The sequence below is a fragment of the Lygodium microphyllum genome, chromosome 7, assembly GCF_053477565.2.
Source record: "Lygodium microphyllum isolate KBCC chromosome 7, Lygodium_microphyllum_v1.1.10, whole genome shotgun sequence".
NCBI lineage: Eukaryota > Viridiplantae > Streptophyta > Polypodiopsida > Schizaeales > Lygodiaceae > Lygodium > Lygodium microphyllum.
In genome coordinates this window covers 157,419,307-157,429,497 of record NC_141141.1, presented here as the reverse complement: position 1 = coordinate 157,429,497, position 10,191 = coordinate 157,419,307, and the positions used below count along the sequence as shown (strand labels likewise).

At 40.7% G+C, this 10,191-nt stretch overlaps 1 long non-coding RNA gene across 1 annotated transcript; it reads left to right on the top strand.

Moving 5' to 3' along the window:
• Positions 1 to 9,208: 9,208 nt before the first annotated feature.
• Positions 9,209 to 9,980, top strand: LOC148034132 (uncharacterized). Its single transcript, XR_015691493.1, has 3 exons — positions 9,209 to 9,352; positions 9,462 to 9,581; positions 9,921 to 9,980. It is a non-coding gene; the product is annotated as an uncharacterized LOC148034132 (long non-coding RNA).
• Positions 9,981 to 10,191: the final 211 nt, after the last annotated feature.

Here is a 10,191-nt window from a genome sequence, read left to right as displayed (position 1 = left end):
ATGAGAGAAAGAGAGAGTGTGTATCTATGTGAATGAGTCTCAGTACAGTTTAGGGTTATATAAAAGAGGGTTTCACTTTCTATCTTATTCATTCAGTTCTCACATCTCTTGTGCAGGAAAGATGGCTAGGTCTAAGGTAGTTGCAAATAGGCTTTCGCTTAAAGCCCCATATCATGTTTAGCCCCTTGGAGCATCTACTAGCTCAGATGCACCCCCTTCTCAACCTAATCCACCTTCCTCAAGTTTCCCTCACAAGGGTCCTCCTCAGCATCCCCACAAGAAACACAAGTGGAAGCCAGGTACAGTGGCCTTGAGAGAAATTAGAAGGTATCAATGCTCTTTTGATCTCATCATTCCAAAGGCGAGCTTCTTAAGACTTGTTCGCGAGATTGTGCAAGACCTCTATCGCACAAAAAGCAGGAGGTGATTTTTGGCACAAGGTCAAGATAGACCTGATCACTTCACAAAAGAATGTCTTCATGCTCTACAGTGTGCTGTAGAGGCCTTTTTAGTTGACTTGATGACTGATGCTCAACGTTGTCCAATACATGCGAAGCGCATCATTGTAACTTCCAAGGACTTCCAACTTGTAAGAAATCTTCAAGTAGTGAAGGATGCATTCGTTCCAATGGAATGAACACAGTTTGCAATGTTATCTTTTTTGGCATAGTGTTATCCTCGTGCATTGGGCATATGACTATGTCCCAGTGCAAAACAATTGTATGCGCCCTTAAAATATGAATTAAAATTTTACACTTGTCCTTCGCTCTCAACTTTGACTGTGCATCTTTGGTGTATTTTCAATTCTTACTTATAGTTTTTGTTAGCAATGTCAATTTCAATAGGAATAACATGCAAAAATTTGCCATTTCTTGTTGTAAACTTTACTCCTAATGCCTCTGTATAGTTTATGTGGTGCGAAGTTTCTAAGAGCCAGTGGTCGCGATGTTGATTTCTCAATTATCAATCCATCCATAATTTTGGTGTGGGATAATTTTTAAAATACTAAACTGTATCGGAATGCGATGAAACTTCACACGTGCACTCGTCAGGTGGCCAAGAGCCCAAAGTATTATTTTTTTGAAAAAAAAGTACCTGCAGACCCCTGGTCCGAAGTCTAGCGTCTGGAGCCACTTTTCTAGATGCCAGACTTTAGACCAGGGATCTGTAGGCACTTTTTTTTCAAAAAAATAATAATTTGGGCTCTTGGCCACCTAACGAGTGTACGTGTGAAGTTTCATCGATGGCAAGAAAGTGGCTCGAGATGCTAGACTTCGGACTAGGGTTCTGCAGGCACTTTTTTTTCAAAAAAATAATAATTTGGGATCTTGGCCACCTAACGAGCGTGCGTGTGAAGTTTCGTCGCATTTCGATATAAGGTTATGGATTTATGATCACACGATGGACAGGGGAAGAGAGTCTAGAAAGTGCCACCTAGCACTCGCAAGGAAGGGTTTGCGATTTAGGTCTTCCTGAGTCTGCCCCAAGCGGAAGTATCCGACCGTTCCCACTTAGGAACGACCTGAAGTCAGGGCTTCTTTTCTATCAGCAAAGTCTCTAGGAAGTAGCTAGCGTCGAGCTCCAGATGACCCACTTTGAGTAGGAACAAGAGAGTCGAAGCGGATTTATGCTACACTTGGTTCATGGAGAATGGGAAACGAGAGGGATGCGAAGCTCGACCTCTTTGCCCATAAGGCATAGTCCCATTTTGCTCCCCTAAAATAGCATAAATCGGGGTTCTAACTCTACTGACTCTAGGGTCTTCACAGTATCGTTTTCACATCTTTTGAGAAAAGTTCCCAGCTAACCAGGACCACTCTTCCGTAGGACGGACCCAAGTCACGTTCACCACACTTTCCTCGAGTTGCTTAGTTATCTAATTACCTACCACATTATGTTTGACATGCAAAAGCATCTTTCTTAATTAATCAATTTAAACACAGGTTCCTTCACGTAACTTAGGCACTGTCACAAAAACAATGTCAAGCGAGATCCTTTTTCAAATATCTGATCTTTATTTATCATAATCTTGAAATACATCAAGTATCATGCCCGAAGGCTATCCCAGCAATCAACAGGATTTCAACTCCAAGTTCCGCCCGTAGACTAGTACACAGGCCTCGAGATCCGAGTCACGTTGGCCGCTTGTGCGGGATTCGAAGGCAAGGAATTTATAGCCAAAGCCTCCCTTGGTACCCAAGTGCCCTCCCACTCCAAGCAGCACCCACAAAGAGACCTCTTGCGGCTGGTTCAGTCCATATACCCGGTGTGGCTAAAAAACCCCCTTGGATAGGGCTAGGCAGGCAGTCAGAGGTAACTGAACCTGCCTCTCCCTCCAGGCTTTTAACCTGAAGCATTAAGTGTTTTTCCTTGAATTAGTTCCTTGAGCAAAGAAGTTCAAACAATGTACCTAAGTGTACAATCACGATCATTTCAGAGGTCGTTTGTATGACCAACTGCTAAGGTGTGATTCCTTCTTCCCGAATGCTCCCAGCATTCGATCCTAGATCGTTCGCGACTTTGCGAGATTCCAAGGGCTTGGCAAGCTAGGTTGCTTGTTTCCCCTTCTTCTTTGGGTTAGGGTTTGTACCCTACCGACCCTAATTATCCTTCCTTAGGTCTCCTTGTAAAATAGATCATGGACAACCCGGCCGTCCTCGGTTGGTCAACTTGTTGATTATAGATCCCTTGAAGTACCTATGTACCTATCTTTGATCTTAATGATCAAGATTGTCTATCCCCTTGACCATGGTTGGTCAAGATGGTTCTGTTTAGAACAGTTCCTACTCCATCTTAAGTATAATCTTCTTAAGCCCTCTTAATAATGCTCACATGTGTTAAGCTTTTACCTATCCCTCTTGAAGTCACCAAGGACTTTGACATGGGTCCCATGGATCTTAGTCCCATTTGGTAAATTACAAACAACGTTGAATTTTTCCAACGATTTTAATGCACGCAACATAATGCCATGCCTTCATTTCAATGCTTACAATTTTGATATAATCCATGCGTTATTTTATGCCACACATGTGAAGGTACTTTCTATGCATGCAATCTTAACATTATCCTCTAAGTAATTATTTACATGATCTATAACCTTCTTGAGTGATCTAACTTTATGTGAGCATTGTATGATCTAGGTACACTTTAATCTTTTCTGTAGATTATTACATGTACCTTAGAATCCATCTTGCGATACGGAGATGCACTTTGTTTCTTTCAATATCCTCTGAAATGTATTTTGCAAGAACTTGTGCAAGGAGCAATGCACTTAATGCAAAAATTCATCCAAGATGTTTTTGGTAATTTAGATGCAATTATCTAATCAATTTCACCTATTATGATGTCATCCTACAATGGAAATTATATTGTTTGTTACATACATCACAACTAAGTTCATACCTAGGAAATTATCAATTGCGCAATTAATGTGATGCATGTGAATATGATTTTCACCATGATAATATGATTTAATAATAGAACAACCTGGGTTTGGAGTGATGTCTTGATTCCAGTGGTATTGATGCCTAATGAACCATTCGTGGTTGTGGTGCCATCTTGATTCGAGCCACCATCCACACTTGCAGGGTTTCTGGCCATCCTTGTGGAACTATGCTTCAAGGCCATACTCGAAGGTGCGTGTATGAGAGATAGAATTCTCGCACTCTCCTATGAAAGATTCTCGCCGCCTCTCCTTGAGTGGAGAAAAGATAATGAAGGGGAGGGGTGTATTTTCGGAAATGTGGAGGGGTGTGTGACCTCCCTTTAAGAGGGGGAAAGGAGAAACTCCAAAAGCTTCCCTCTCTCTCTCTCTCTCTCTCTCTCTCTCTTCTCGTGATGATGATGGGGGGGGCTACGCTGTTGCAGACGACGGGGGGAGGGGGGAGCTGTTCACAAGGGAGGGGAGGGCTGCATGCTGATGACCAGGGAGGAGGGAGGGGGGGATTCCCCTTTATAATGGGGAGGGGAGGTGGTATATTGGGGGGCGGGGGGGGGGGGGGGGAGACAGCTGTTAACGGCCGCCACCCCTTCCACTTGGGGGCTGCATGTACCCCCCTTTCCATTAACTCCCTCTCTCTCTCTCTCTCTCTCTCTCTCCCCACCATGCAGTCAGCAGGGGGAGAGAGTAAAGAAATTTGTGTTAAATTTTTTAAAAAAATTAAGGGGGGTTCTTATGGGGAAGGTACGGGGGGTATGTTACAACGTATGAAGCTGCATTAACTCAGTTTTGGGGTTTAAATGGCTTAAAAGTTCATTCTTCTTCTCATTTTCACATCTTGATTTCTTTTCTTCCTCCATTTTCACATCCCCAACCTCTGTCTCTTCTCTATCTTGCCCTCCTTAAGCTTGCATGGCAGGGACCAAGCAAGCATGTCGCCGTTTTGGCCCCGGGAAGACATCACACCAAGGCCCGCGACTTGGAGCACAAGGTGGAGCCTCCTCTAGTGCAGCAACAGGTGCTCCTCGTTGAGCACAAGGACCACCACAGAAGAAGAGGAGATGGAAATCGGGAACTGTCGCCCTTCGAGAGATAAGAGAATCCAACGTGGATACGAGCTTCTCATCCCGAAAAGTTCTTTTCATCAAGGTGTTTGAGAAGTCATGCAAGACTTGGAGCCGAAAGGGATGGGAAGATTTTGGGCATGAGTGCGAGATGGCCCACCAGCAGGAAGGTGGACTGCTACAGTCATGGAGGCCCTACAAACCACTTGCAGATGGGTTTCTCATCGACTTGTTTGATGATACATAGCTTGTAGCCATCCATGCAAAGTGTATCACAATCACAGATAAAGACATGAACTTTATTATTCGTCTTCGACACGGCAAGGGGACTCCGCCATAGTTTACTAGATTAATGATGTAAGGTTTGTAATGAGTGTTACAGCACCATAACATCTTGGAAGCCCAAAAAATTTTGTATACTCTACCACATTGGAATATTTATTTATATATACATAATATCTCATGCAATGTATACTGAATTCAAATAATTGAGTAAAGTTGTTTTGTTTTGTTTCTTGAAACGCATGACTCCTAATTTTTGTTTAACATACGAACGCATCAAAAGTAGTAATACGTATGGATACAAGTTATGTTATTGCTTATGCACAATTAGAAGTACAGTACTACGCATTGAATTATGTTAATATATGCGGATGCGTCATTCGCGTACCACACATTATCGTCACACTTACACAATCGAAAGTGTAGTACTATGCGTTGAATTATGTTAACGTATGGGAATGCGTCATTCACGTACCACAATTATCGTCACACTTATATGAACCACACATTTATTTAATAAATATTTATTTGTAGGGACAAAGTAAAGTATCTTATATTCATCAAGAAAACTACATGTGATGGTTGTTAGTGATGGTAGATATAAAAAGCCGATAGCCAACAAGAACTCTCAATTGTTCCTTAGCTTTTTCATCGGTGGAGAGGAGGGGCCAACTTCCGATGAAAATATAAGTTTCTTCTTTGCTTCAAAAATGATGCGCTCCCCCTTCAGCTCTTTCTCTAGGAGAAGCAGATCTGACACTTTAGCAAGGTCACCTAATGTCGCAAGCACACACATTGCTCCACCCCGCGTTTGGTTAAACAAGTAAAGAAGCTTTGATCGCTTGATTAGCACCACCTTCTCCAAGCTAGATGTCACAGGTATCACTCGAAAAGGTCCAAACTTGGTCAAAGTTCGAATTTTCATGATTATTTCTTGCCCTCCTGGTGAGTACTTTTTATGGAAGACCACCAAATCTGAAACAAGGTTACCGATATACTCCTTAAGAGCTGAATCCTTGCATTGATCCGCATGTCGAGCTCCTCCTTGCCTTGATGCAAACTCATCTATATACAATATGTCCTGAATGAAAAAGTCAAATCAAACAATATATTTAGCAACTAACCTAGAGTTATCAAAAAGCAATGAAGCTTGATGGTAGGGTGCGTCGGATCCCCCGGATTCCACCGGTGAAATCTTGGCCAAAAATGATGCTTGCAGTTGCCCTGTCCGAAGTTTGGTGTCTGGGCCCAGACGCTAGACTTCAGATAGGGCAGCTTAGACACCAGACTTCAGACAGGGTAGTTGCAGGTATCATTTTTGGCCAAGATTTCACTGGTGGACTCCGGGGGACCTGACGCACCCTACCATAAAGTTTCATTGCATAAAAATATATGGTAGTTAGAAATCTCACCTTCTCCAGATCATCTTGTATCTTCATTTCCTCGTGTGTCAGGGAGGCACCTCTTTGGGCAGAGGGATCTACAAGCTCCTTGGTAGGAAGATGGGGCCTTGGTCCGAACAAATCATGCTGTAGTGCTTCAAATTCAGCATCGGGCATAAGGTAATCTTCTTCAACCGAGGTAATATGATCTTGTGTTGCTATGATTGCACTCAAAGTATCTAAGCTTGTGCCATCATATCTTTCAATCTCTGCCATTGTTGGATGCACATCCATGTAATCATAATCGATCAGGTCTTCCATTGAATCCCTGATAGGATAGAAAACAACTCTTCTTCCTTCATTTCCAAGTATTGCAGTACATCTGATAGAAGTAAGTATTGTACACCATCTACTTCAATGGGTGTCAAGGAGGCAAGGTTGGGTTTGTCGACTTGTGGCTGTTCTGAACAAGATGGCACCATGAGAGCCAACCCTTGCTCTGTTACCACTCGATGTTCCTCTTCATCAACATTTATGAGCTCTTCAATTGGTTCTTCTCTTGTGTATGTGATAGAAACAACCTGTGGAGTTGTATCTTCATCTCTCTCCTCCTCTAGGGGTGTATCCAATGCAAGGAGGAAAATTGCCAATGCGCAATCACACTCTAGGAGATCCAAAGGTGATGTACCTAGTGCACTTCCCATGGGAACAGTGCATACTCTATGTGAAGGATCCACATGGGCTAGACACCTATTCACCACTTTTTGGTGATTCTTCCCTCCCTCAAATACCATGAGCTGTTCCAGAGGCACCCAAGTCATGTCGGATCCCTCGATGGAGTATGTGCATGTAGCAATGGTGCTCAAAAGTCTTCCAAAACCTGAAGGGGGGATCCAGCGATGAGAGCACACTTTCAAGGTTGAAGTTCTTAGAGAAAATCTGTAATATCTTGTCACCCTGGTTGGCAAAGATAGTCTCGTGGATCCACTCATCAAAGTGTGTATGAGCATCCACCGTAGCAGGTAGGAGGGATGTGGTGGATATAAAGAGATGAAGAGAGAAAGTGTGAAATGAAACAATGAAACAAGAATTAAACTAGTTCTACCTTAAAAAACTTAAGTTTTAAACCATTAAGGGTTGTTTGCATATGATATTTAGTTATGGATTTACTTACATCTTTGTAAAGTTTACATGCATATGTAAATGTGTTGATGTGGAAAGTGTATAACAAGTGTATGATTTTGCATAAATACCATAATTTTTAAATATTGCAAGTTTGTAAGCGATATTGGCCAAAAAAATCCAAAATTTTACAAGTGTTGGATATTACAACTTGTGATGTTGGGATTTTTAGGGAAACTCTACAATTTCTAAAATATGTGGAGCCACACACTTTCCGCTGGTAATAGTATCCTCAGCTCAGCTTCGAATTTTCCTACCATCTAGTTTAAAATAGAAGCTAACAGGTGGATTCTGCATTAACATTGTAATTTCCTGGCGCATTATACTCAAGGGCCAATCATCCTCCATTTGCAACACTTGGGGCTCGCGGCTCTCACAAATGACAGTAACATCCACAGCTGCACTTTCACGCATGTCTTGATCAAGGCACAACCATTTTTCCTTGAGCATCCTATGTCTACAATACTTGAATACTAGGCATAAAGTTTATTGTGTGACAAAGTACCTGTAATTGGAAAGGAAAGTTAGCCGATTCATCCCAAAGTAAGATAATAGTCAACTAAGAGAGACAATTTTTACCTAAAAGCCATGTCCCTTGTTGTGACTCGACACTCCATTGTGTCAGGACTATGAGTTATTTTTTATGTCCAAGTTTTGCCTAGAATCCTTGTTACATAATCCTCTTATGTATTTTTTATGACGCACGTGCTTTTGGTACATCTCAAACCCCTACATTCCTTGAACATGTGTGCAAAAATTGCAATTGGTGTGAACTAGCTTAGATGTACATTCTTTGAGCCGGTGCTTGGCTTCATAGAATTCAATATGTCTGCTGAAATTTTTGTGCTACACATGTGCAAAATGTCGCTACTACACAATGGCCATTCTATGCTATTGAGATTCGATATGTGCATAGACTCAAGGGTTCCATATTCTTGACTCCCGTTGGGTAATATGTACTTGGAGTCATAGAAAAAAACAAGGTCCTCTACAAGTTGCTTAGCTGTACGCCCCTCAAAGAGCAATCTACCAATTTTGAGGTGGTAACACTTAAAATAACTAGTGAAACTCTCAACATTTTGCCACTCACAACAATCTAAAGGGTATACTTTTGTAAATATAAGACAAGTTATTACATAGGTATCATGAAATTTCTCATTCTCAATGAGTTGCAAATACTTACTGTTTGCAATGTTTCGTTGAAAGGGCACAGTGGGTGCAATATGTATTTGTTTTTGCATGAATACATGTTGTACAAATGCCTTTGTTACAAGGTGAGAATCAACATTACTTTGTTTGAGAGCTAAAATTTTACCTTTCCAGTGCTTTGACATTAGGAGAAATATGGACTCTCTTTTTTGCCCCTTAAGGAGTGAATAAACAAATATAGGCCTAAGCAATGAGAGAGCTGGGATTCTAGATTCATGTAACATGAATCTTCTAGCCATATCTTGGACCAAATCTTCCCTCAGCAATAAAATAAGGGAAAAGGGGAGTACAAAGCTGTCACTTCTTGGAAGTTTGTGCCTCGAATTTTCATTTTCTTATTTTTTATGTTTGACTTTTCTTTTCTCCCCTTTTTAGTTTCCCCCTCTTTCTTAGGCAGAACTCAAATTTGTCATATCTCTTTCCCCGCTTCTTCTTTCCTGACAAAATTTTATAGCCTCACTGTTGCTTGCCCTGTCTGTAACCCTGTAAAATTTCATTTGCTTTGCACAAGCACAGAGAGAGTTTCATGTGTTTTATGAGAGTAGAGCTTGTTTTACCAAAGCCCTAAGATTCTCTTCACAAAACTCTACAGGTATATTTTTTTCTTCCATAGATGTTCTATGGTAAAGTTTTATCTCGTTTGGAGAAAACCTGTGCAAGTTATGTGCATTCTCTGACATGTAATTTCTTTTGTTTTGATGCTCTAGGAGTCTCTTACAGTCAAGAATAGTGATATTTTGAACACTCAACTTCTTCTTCAACATCTTAGGGTTTCTCTGTAAACAAAGTTACAGGTATATTGTCTTGTTTTTTTGTTGCTCCACTGTTAAATTTTATCTCGTTTAGACAAAATGTATACAAGTTACATGCATACTGAGCTTTCCTTTGTTTTTTTACTCCAAGAATCTCCGAGGGTGAAGAACAATGATTTATTAAGAACTCAACTTCTACAACATCTTTGGGATTTTGAACACTCAACTTCTTCTTCAACATCTTAGGGTTTCTCTGTAAACAAAGTTACAGGTATATTGTCTTGTTTTTTTTGTTGCTCCACTGTTAAATTTTATCTCGTTTAGACAAAATGTATACAAGTTACATGCATACTGAGCTTTCCTTTGTTTTTTTACTCCAAGAATCTCCGAGGGTGAAGAACAAGGATTTATTAAGAACTCAACTTTTACAACATCTTTGGGATTTTGAACACTCAACTTCTTCTTCAACATCTTAGGGTTTCTCTGTAAACAAAGTTACAGGTATATTGTCTTGTTTTTTTGTTGCTCCACTGTTAAATTTTATCTCGTTTAGACAAAATGTATACAAGTTACATGCATACTGAGCTTTCCTTTGTTTTTTTACTCCAAGAATCTCCGAGGGTGAAGAACAATGATTTATTAAGAACTCAACTTCTACAACATCTTTGGGATTTTTTGCAGAGAAAGCCACAGGTACATTGCCATTTTTTACTACTGTTCCATGGTTAAATTTCAATGCATTTGGACAAAGCCTATATAAGTTATATGTATACGTTGACCCAATATTTCTTTTGTTTTTGTACTACAGGAATCTGTCAGTGAAGGAACAATGGTCTTGCTATAAGGCAACTTCTTGTTCAACATATCTAGGGACCTTTGTG